General features: G+C 33.6%; 1 long non-coding RNA gene across 1 annotated transcript; it reads right to left on the bottom strand.

The window, feature by feature from the left end:
• Positions 1–2235: 2235 nt before the first annotated feature.
• On the bottom strand, positions 2236–9487 carry LOC144366497 (uncharacterized). The gene is made up of 3 exons (XR_013425561.1): positions 9292–9487; positions 6553–6735; positions 2236–2831 (listed from the first exon to the last, which is right to left on the bottom strand). It is a non-coding gene; the product is annotated as an uncharacterized LOC144366497 (long non-coding RNA).
• Between the last annotated feature and the right edge of the window lie 362 nt (positions 9488–9849).

The following is a 9849-nucleotide window of genomic DNA, read 5'->3' as shown; positions in this document are numbered from 1 at the left end:
AAATTTAACTCTAAGCAAAAATAATAACTGAAAAATAATAAACATTATTGCTAGATATCAGGCACAGCTGACTAAAATTTCTACTAAATTTTGTGACTAAAAGGGATAGAAAATACTAGTTAAAGAGAAAAGAAAAGGGGAGTGGGGATTAAACCCTTTGGTTTTTTATATTTCATTGGTTAGAGTTAAAGAACAAAGTAACAGTTTTTTGAACATGTTATATTAGAATTGAATGATGTAAAAATTTAAAAATATCACCATTTACTGTATTTTAAACTTTACTGTCAATATTAGAATTGAATGATGTAACAACTTAAAAATATTAGTATTTACTGTATTCTAAACTTTACATTATTCGAAACTAAACAAGATTTAAAAACACATATGATAATTTCAAACTACTCAGGGGAGTCATTTTGTTCAAATATTCAATAATTTTTGAAGATTATTACTCTCAGTTCTGCCACAGACTCAAATCCAGTTTGTCACTTGGAGACTTCCATCCCTCCTGTTACGTTTTCCTAATTGGAGTTCTCTGTATCCTACTCTGCAATTGCAAACCAGTTCATATCATCTCTCTGTTAACTCTCCACACAACATCAAGATCCATTAGACCAAATTTTCATTTTTCTCTTCTTTTATGAGCAGATTTTACTAGATACCATGATATACATTCCACAAATTTTATTTTTTTCTTATAACTTTGAAAGAAAAATACATATTTTTTAATGCAATGAAATTAATTGGACCTTCAAATTGCCACATTGAACCACTGCACCTTATGTAAATCTAAGACATTCTACAGCATCTTAGTGATATTCTTTCTACACTTTGAAACAATTTTATATTTTATTACCTGACTTGCTAATCAAAACTATTAATCTTTGTTGTTGCTATTTAATCATTGCTCATAAATTATTCCCAACTGTACTGAAATAGACTGAAATAATAAGAAAACACAAGAAAAAGGATACAGTCCCTAAGAAGAATGACATAGCAAAGATATCAATTGTCAGATATGCAAGGTCTTTCAGTATTGTTATTTCATGGGATAAATATTGCATCATCTTTTAAGAAACTGTATTTAAAAACATTGCAAGAATTATACCCATGCCCTGTTTTCCACCTTTCATTAATTATGGTTAAAATTCACAGACTTTTATTTTCTTTTCTTAAAAGCAAATTAAAAATATATATATAAGAAGATGTTTCACTAAGTTAGAATGGATCAAAAGATTAATGAAAACAGAGCACTGAGTCTGAATTCTAGAGATGGTGAAATTGATCATAAGTGAAATTTCAGACTATGGATCTTTAAATCATGATATTTTCAATGTCTTCTCAAAGTTAATAGTTATGTGCAAATTATATTCTTCAGGACAAAAAATAAATTATGATATTCTCATTAGTAGTCATTCAACAGGAAGGACTTCATTATGCAGTGTTTTGTGGAAAAAAATTGTACCAATTCATTTTGCTAACAATAACAAAAAAATTCTTCCATCTTTAGTCATTCCTATGTGCCAAAATATACTTGTTACAGATTTTAAGTAGGCAAATGTTGAAGGCAGGTGAATATACGGAGTAGCAGGAGATAAGTAACATCTAAATAGAATACTTAATTGTTTAAGTCATTCTAAATGACACTTAAAATTCTATAGATTAGAATGGTTTGAAATTAGAGAGTGAAAATTATGATATGTTCCATGCTACAAAAAGCTGTCACAGTTTTCAAAATATCTGTTAACTATTTTTGTTTTGAAGATGCACAGGTAAAGAAAAGAAAGCAGAAGTAATGCTAAATGAACATTAATTAGAAATGTACTTAAAATTGAGAATCAATAGTAATAAAACATGTTACAGGTTGACGAATGGTGGTAGTTAGTTACATTCAGAGGCATAGTCACTTTGGGTACAAGTGGGAAAAAGACACATGTAAATGGTGCACACCTGTAATCCCAGAGACTCAGGAGACTGAGGCAGGAGAATCAAAAGTTCCTAACCAGCCTCAGCAACTTAACAAGATCCTGTCTCAAAATAAATAAATAAATAAATAAAAAGAAATGTGGTGTAGGTTTAAAGCACTGGTGGGTTGAATCCTCAGTCTTTCCCCACACACAAGAAAAAGGTGTAGACAGAAAAGGATACCAAATATTTGTGTTCAATCCTTTAAAATTCTTATTGAATATTTTCATAAAACTGTTGTTCAGTATTACTTGATTTTTGCTTCTGAAAATGATTTTTTAAATACTGTTTTAGGTGGTTATGTACACAAACTAGGTGAATCTCTAGGGAACCATGCTGAATAAAAAGAACCAAGCTCAAAAGGTTACATAGAATATAATTCCATTTATGTCACAATTTAAAAAGACAGTATTCTAGACAATAAAAATAGAATATTGGTTAATGGGAGGAGACAGAAAAGATGGGAGGTGGTTGGACTTATAAAAGGGGAACACAAGGGACCTACACCCTAACTCGCTGATATCTTGATTGGGGTGGTGATGAACTTCATGGATCTTGCATGTTAATTTGGATTAAACTATATCCCCACCCTCTCAAAATTCATATTTTGAAGCCTTAACCCCCAATATGCACTTGAAGATAAGGCCTAGAAGCAGATAATTAGGGTAAGGAAGGTCACAAAGGTGGGGATTTAGTCTGATAATACTGATTTCCTTATAAGAAGCAGAGGAGATATCAAAAATGGCTTGCTTGTGCTCTCTCTTGTTCTCTTCCTCTCTCTGGTTCGTTCTCGCTCTTATTTTCTCATGCACACAGAGGAAAGACTATGTAATGATACAGCAAGGAGGTCCTCTGAAGCCAGGCACCTTGATTTTTGGAAGCACAAGAAAGAAAAAAAAACATTTCATAGGATGTAATTTACACAGTCTGTGGTATTTTGTTATTGCATCCATAGGGGACTAATACCTATGGGATAAAACTGTTAGAACTGAAGTCATACATGAAATAAGTATGATAGCACTGAGAAAACCCTAGATAGGATTATTGTTTATGTCTGTATCCTGGTTGTGATATTATAATATGTTTTTTAAAAAACCTTGGCTTTGAGGGTAAAAGAAAATAAAACAAAAATTTACAGAAAAAAATGGATGAAATGAGGTCCATTGGGCACAGGTGGTAAATAATAATTTTTCTCATATTCTACATTTTGAAACTTGAAAAAAATTACTGTGATCTTGGCTCCATATATAAGAGGAACTACCCCTGGTCCTCCTTTAATTGTATTCCCCCTGTGTCAAGGAATTCATAGGGCCAAGAAGACATGGCCATGGAATAGATACCTGGGACCCCAGAAATTCATTCCCAAATATCCTAGACTTCTTAGACATTTATGGGTCTCCTGTCTGAAAAGCAAATCATGAAAGATACAGGGGAAAATTATTTCAGGTGGTGTGAATAGAATTTAAACACATGGCCTGGGGTCTACTGTGCGTGCAGAGCTCTTTCCTAGGGATCCTATAATGCAGCTAGGGAGATAAGGGGGAAGAGGTGATTCTGTGATAATTCTTTATATGGTCACAAAAATCCATTTTCAAATTTGTTGTTCCAACTTACTAACAAGGTACAATTGTTAAAGCCTGAGATTTATTGTAATGCTTTCTAATGTTTAAGTATTAAGACAAGTGTGAATGGGCCTCCTTTGATAGTTTTACTTAGAACCATGAATGTTAAGTTAAAATTTAGTTGAAATAATCAAAACTCAACAAAGAACTTTAATTTCAGCTTCTTGACCTGTGTGTATGTGTGTTTCCTTCCAAGAAAATAATATGTAAAATACTTTGGAAGAGACAACCACACAATCCTTTTTATATATTTTTACCAAGAAATGTGTATTTACTTGCTTAAGTAAAATAATTTTTTAAGTTACTATTTCGAGAAAAAAATTTCTCCAAAATGACTACAAATAGCCTCTTAAATAGAGAGATATCTAGTGGTACCTCACTTAAGAAAAAAAAATATCTGCATTGCACAAAATAGCTTTGCACAGAAGATGTGAGGTAGAAACTGAGTCAAGAAATAAGAAGAATGGCTATGGAGGCTGAGACAGGAGGATCACTAGTTCAAAGCCAGCCTCAGCAACACATAGAGGTCCTAATAACTTAGTGAGACCCTGTCTCAAAATAAAAAGGGCTAGGGATGTGGCCCAATGGTCAAGCATCCCTGGGTTCAATCCCTGGTATCAAAAAGGAAAGAAGTAAGAGGAAGCAAAAACAAATATAAGTCTGAGTTGGAGGAAAGTAGAAAAGAGAACCTAAATGCTTAGATTCTAATCACTAGTGCCTCAAGTGCCACCAGTGCCATTAAAGTTACTGTATGATATTTGCTGTGGTTTCAGTGTTCCCTCCAAAACATGCTGCAATTTAATTGTGTTTGAGCATAAAGAGGTGGGGCTCTGCCCTTGGGAATGGATTGCTGCCATCATCCTTTACCTCTGGAGAGGCTTTACAATGGAATCAAGGTATCTGGGTGAGCACTTCCCTGTCTCCTGACACCATCTGCTATATGATGATGCAGACAGAAGGCCCTCAGCAGAAGCCAGTACATTACCATTGGACTTCCCAGCCTCCAGAATTGTGAGAAATTATTTTTTCTTTATAAATTACCCAGTCTGTAATATTATTTTATGATAACACAAAACAGATGAAGAACATTGAAACAACCAATTCACTTTTGAACTCCTCTGGTCTACTAAAAAATTTCACTGTATTGGAGGAGAGTGGAGACCCAGATTACAAATCCCGATTCTCAGATTCTAGTTCCAGAACGATGTGTCTATTTGACCTTGGTACATGTCATTTTAGTTCTGTAAAACTCAATTTATATACCTTTTAAAAAATAAATTCTCATATAAACAATATATGTTTACTCTAGAAAGTTTGAAAATGAATGATGGTATAAAAAGAAAAATAAACCACCCACCCAGAGATAACCACTATAATATTTTGATATGTTCCTCCCATTTTTTTTTTGTCCTAATGGATGTGTCTGTTTACACCCTTTTTTTTCCACTTCAACTTGTGAGCCTTTTCCCATCTCTTAAATATTCTTCTAAAGTACCATTTTTATTATGTGAATAAATATGCCAATACATATTCTATAATGTGTTTACCCTTTCTCACATTTTAGACATTTAGATGGCTTCAATTTTTTTTTTTTACTATTCTATATAATAGTCAGGTGAAAATATCTATTTATAAATCTTTTGAGTTTATGACTACTTACCTAGGCTATATTCCATGAAAAGTGGATTGCAGGGTCATAAAATATGACCTTTCTGACAGGCACTTGATAGGAATACACAAATTGCTTGAGCCTCAGTTTATTGGTGAAATGAGAAGCTTGCGTTGGATGATTTCAAAGGTGCTTCTCTCAGCTGTAAAATTGTATATCTATGACTTTTAGCCAGCTCACTGTGGACTTCGTGTTAAGAAGTCTATGATTCATTAATCACCTAATGCTTTCTGACACTTAATAATACCTTGAAAACAATACTACATTCCTGTACTCTCTCCGTTCTGATTCAGAGGACTTGAGGCTTGATTTGTTTGTCTCCTGAAAGCTGACTTTTCAGGCATAAATTATTTACTAAAGAAAAAAAAAATCCCAGTTAAAATTAGCAAAGGTATGGAAGCAGGACAGGGAATGGGATGAAGCCAAGAAACAGTGTCATTGTTACAGAAGTCCTGGACTTAGTCTGACTTCACAGTACCTGCTAGAAGACTCAACAGCTTATCCTGTTTTGTCCCAACTCCAACTACACTGAATTCTTCACCGCCTTTAACCTGCTGAACTACTGCCTCAGGCCCTTTGCATTTGCTACGCCCCCTGCTGGAGAGGCCCCTTTCCCATTGTTTGCACTGCCAACTTCTCCTTATCTCTTGGAACCCAGTGTTTGTACTGTCCTCCTCCTTTTTGAGGCCATCTACCAAAAGCAGAATCCACCCACCACGTGAGCCCTTGTGTGTTGACCCATGGTATTTCTCATATTGTAATGATCTGTCCATTTTTTTTTCTTTCTGTTTTTGTGTTTTTATTTTTATTTACCAGTAAAATAAACTTCTTATTTACTGATAAAATAAACTTTATTAAAAAGTTATAAGAAAGACACTTTTTGTTGGTTTCTTATAAGCTAAAAGTCAGAACTAATAACTTTGTAGAGTGTCCTTGGATTCTGGCTGCTGTAGTGTTACTGCCACTAACATTTCTAGGATTTTTAAAAATTCTTTTAATTTTTTAATTGATACTCAAATTTTATTTATTCTCATTAGCTATACATGACAGAATGCACTTTGACACATCATATGTAAATGGAGTATAACTTCTCATTCTTCTGATTGTATATGATGTAGAATCACACGGATCATGTAATCATATATGCACACATGGTAATAATGTCTGATTCATTCTACTATCATTTCTATCCCCACATCACCTCCCCTCTTCACTCCCCTCTGCCAAAGTATAAAAGTAACCAAATTTACCAAAGTAAACTGTTTTTTTTTTCCCTAGTGCCCTCCCTCTACTTACCGTGAATTAGCATCCATATATCAGAAAAAAAACATTCAGCCTTTGGTTTTTTGGATTGGCTTATTTTGCTTAGCATGATATTCTTCAGCTCTATCCATTTACTGGCAAATGCCATAATCTTCTTCTTTAAGGATGAGTAATATTCCATTGTGTATCTGGACCACATTTTCTTTATCCATCCATCTGTTGAAGGACATCTAGATTAGTTCTATAGTTTGGCTATTGTGAGTTGAGCTGTTCTAAACATTGATGTGGCTATGACACTGTAGTATGGTGCTTTTAAGTCCTTTGGGTATTATCCAAGGAGTGGGATAGCTGGGTCAAATGAGGTTTCCATTTCAAGTATTCCAAGAAATCTCCACATAGCTTTCCATAATGGTTGCACCAATTTTCAGTTCCACCAGCAATGTATGAGTGTACCTTTTCCCCACATCCTCATCAACATTTATTCTTGCTTGTATTCTTGATAATTGCCATTCTCATGGAGAGAGATGACATTTTAGAATACTTTTGATTTGCATTTCTCTAATTGCTTGAGATGTTGTACTTTTTTCCATATATTTCTTAATTAATTGTATTTCTTCTTCTATGAAGTGTCTGTTTAGTTCCTTAGCCCACTTATTGATTGAATTATCTGTTTTACTGGTGAAAGATTGAGTTCTTTCTGTATCTTGAGATTAATGATCTATCTGAGGTTCATAAACTTTTGCCAGAAATATCAAAGAAGGACTGCTGAGCACTTAGCACATCATACAGGAGATCCTGGATTATTACTGTGTCTCCTGACTGGTCGGGCCAACTTGTATCTTTAGATGATATTTTAGAGTTCTTACTTTGTAAACTTAGTTATTTTGTACTTTTTAACAAGTAATTGATGACTATTTTATAAAGATAAAACATATTATTCTTCATAAAACCTTTACCCCCATATTTTAATACCAGTTGTTACTTGTCTGAAACAGTTACTATTACAATAATTTCCAGTGATTTTCTTATTCTATTATTCATTCTATATTTATTTATTCATGGATATTTAATGATAAATAAAGATTTTATTTCTATTTTTAAAATTAGGTATTCATTAATTTTAAATATATGTTAGTGTAATTTTACAGACTATTTATTTTTTATTTTTTATTGATTTATTTATTTTAATTAGATATATGTCACAGCAGAATGCATTTTTATTCGTTGTACACAACTGCAGCACAACTTTTCATTTCTATGGTTGTACAAGATGTACAGTTACGACATATGTGCCGTCATACATGTCCCTAGGGTAATGATATCCATCTCATTTCACCATCTTCCCTGTCCCCATGCACCCTTCTACCTCCTCCCCCTTTGCCCAATCAAAGTTCCTCCATTTTTCCCATGCCTCCCCCCTCTCCTCTGGATCTGCATTCACTTATCATAGAGAATGGATTATTTATTAATCTTTTTTTTAACTTTCTTGCTTTAATACTGAAATTGTCCTAAATGCAGTCAATGTGTCTCTCTTCCCATCCCAATAATGTAATTTTTTGCCTAATTCTTTAGATTCTGTTCTTCTCCATTTATCATTCTGGAACCAGCTATTTCTCTAAAGAGTGATGGTTTCCTGGGTGGAGAATAGCCTTTAGAAACCAAGAGCTTTGTGCTGAGAATATTCGATATTAGGGGCAATGTCCTTGCTTCTAAGCTCTCAATGCTGACAAAGCAACAACACACATTGTTTCCATGCAGAGCCACACATGAAAACACACACACACATATGCGTATCCAGGCCCATGCCTGTCTTGCCATTTAGATCTATCAATATAAAACTATCATTCCACACAGGTAATTTTCATTCAGTTTCAACATCTCAGGTTTGTTTTTGCACTCCACTTCTTTCTTCACAAATGCTTAACTACTTTCTTTACAATGAAAGACCTTTATCTCTAATAATTTTACTTACTGTGTAACCTACCATATAGCCAACTTCCTAACTATGTAGACTTGTGCCAAACAATTTTTCTTTTCTTATTTTTTTGTATAATGAAGAGAAAAATGAGTAAGAATGTGAGAGAGACACAGAGAAATGTTATTCCTCACCAGAATTTACCTAATATTTAGTTCATATAAAGTGCTCAATTATATTTATTAGATCAAGGAATGAATACATTGTGTATAAGCGGTGATTCCATCTGAAACAATTGTTTTTCTTTCATAATAATCTCATGTAATCATATAGTTTTCTAGTTTTTAATAGGTACTTAATAGATATTTGTTTAATGATTAATAGAATTAAAGTGTCGTTTGTTATAATTAAATAATTTTAGCAACTTGTATCTGGTACCACTCCCCTTTCCTATAAAAACATAAACAATTTCTCAATATTGCAATTAATCACAAACATTATCTTTAAAAATGTATATTTTTCAGCATTTAATAGATCACTGAAATGCTCTCACATTATAAAATGGAGCATATTCTAAAAGAGAAGAAAAAAACTGGAAAAAACATAGAATAGTCTAAAAAATAGCTAGATGTATAATCAAGTAATTCATACCATAGCCCAACAGGGCCTCTTTATAACATTCGCTAAACTCGTCATTTTCTTTGTAACTCCCCCTGCAGAATAGATATTACAATGATCACTCAAAGATAAAGGAAACAGATTGAGCTCTAAAATTTGCAGAAGATTGTCTAACAACTGAGGGTCTGAAGCAGAATTAAAACTCAAGCAAGTTGAACTTCAAAGCCCGTGTGCTTTACCTTGTCTTTGAAATAATAAAGACCTCAGTGCCAAATATAACTTCTCAAACTAGATAGGTATGATCTGCTCCGAGAATTCCTCCAGGTGCAAAACCATCCATATTTAAAATACTCTTTCTGCTCAAGGCATGCATGGAAAAGTACTGGGCAAGCCTGGTAGGGAAGAACAAAATTCAGGTTAGATATTTAAACAGGGATTCACAATTAACTGGAAAACCAGACTTACAATGGAAAATGATTATTCAGATATGAAAAGAATCATGTACGTGGGAATTGATTGGAAGTGCAGAAAGATGAATGTTCTTGGGTTAGGAACTAATTTAACCTTCTCATTTACACCTTCTGCCTTGTCCAAAATACCTTAATAAAGCTGGAGGAAAGACCCTGAGACTTTAATCCTAGATCTATGATAAAAATCAGAATGGCATGACTTTTCAGTTATTATGAGAAAGAGAGAAATAATAAAATAACAAGAGGTGGGGCGGGGGGGGGAGAGAGAGAGAGAGAGAGAGAGAGAGAGAGAGAGAGAGAGAGAGAGAGAATATGAATCCAAAAGAA

The sequence above is a fragment of the Ictidomys tridecemlineatus genome, chromosome 9 (assembly GCF_052094955.1).
Source record: "Ictidomys tridecemlineatus isolate mIctTri1 chromosome 9, mIctTri1.hap1, whole genome shotgun sequence".
In the NCBI taxonomy this organism is placed as follows: Eukaryota; Metazoa; Chordata; class Mammalia; order Rodentia; family Sciuridae; genus Ictidomys; species Ictidomys tridecemlineatus.
Note: the sequence above shows the minus strand (reverse complement) of the source record. Positions and strands in the feature narration are given on the sequence as shown.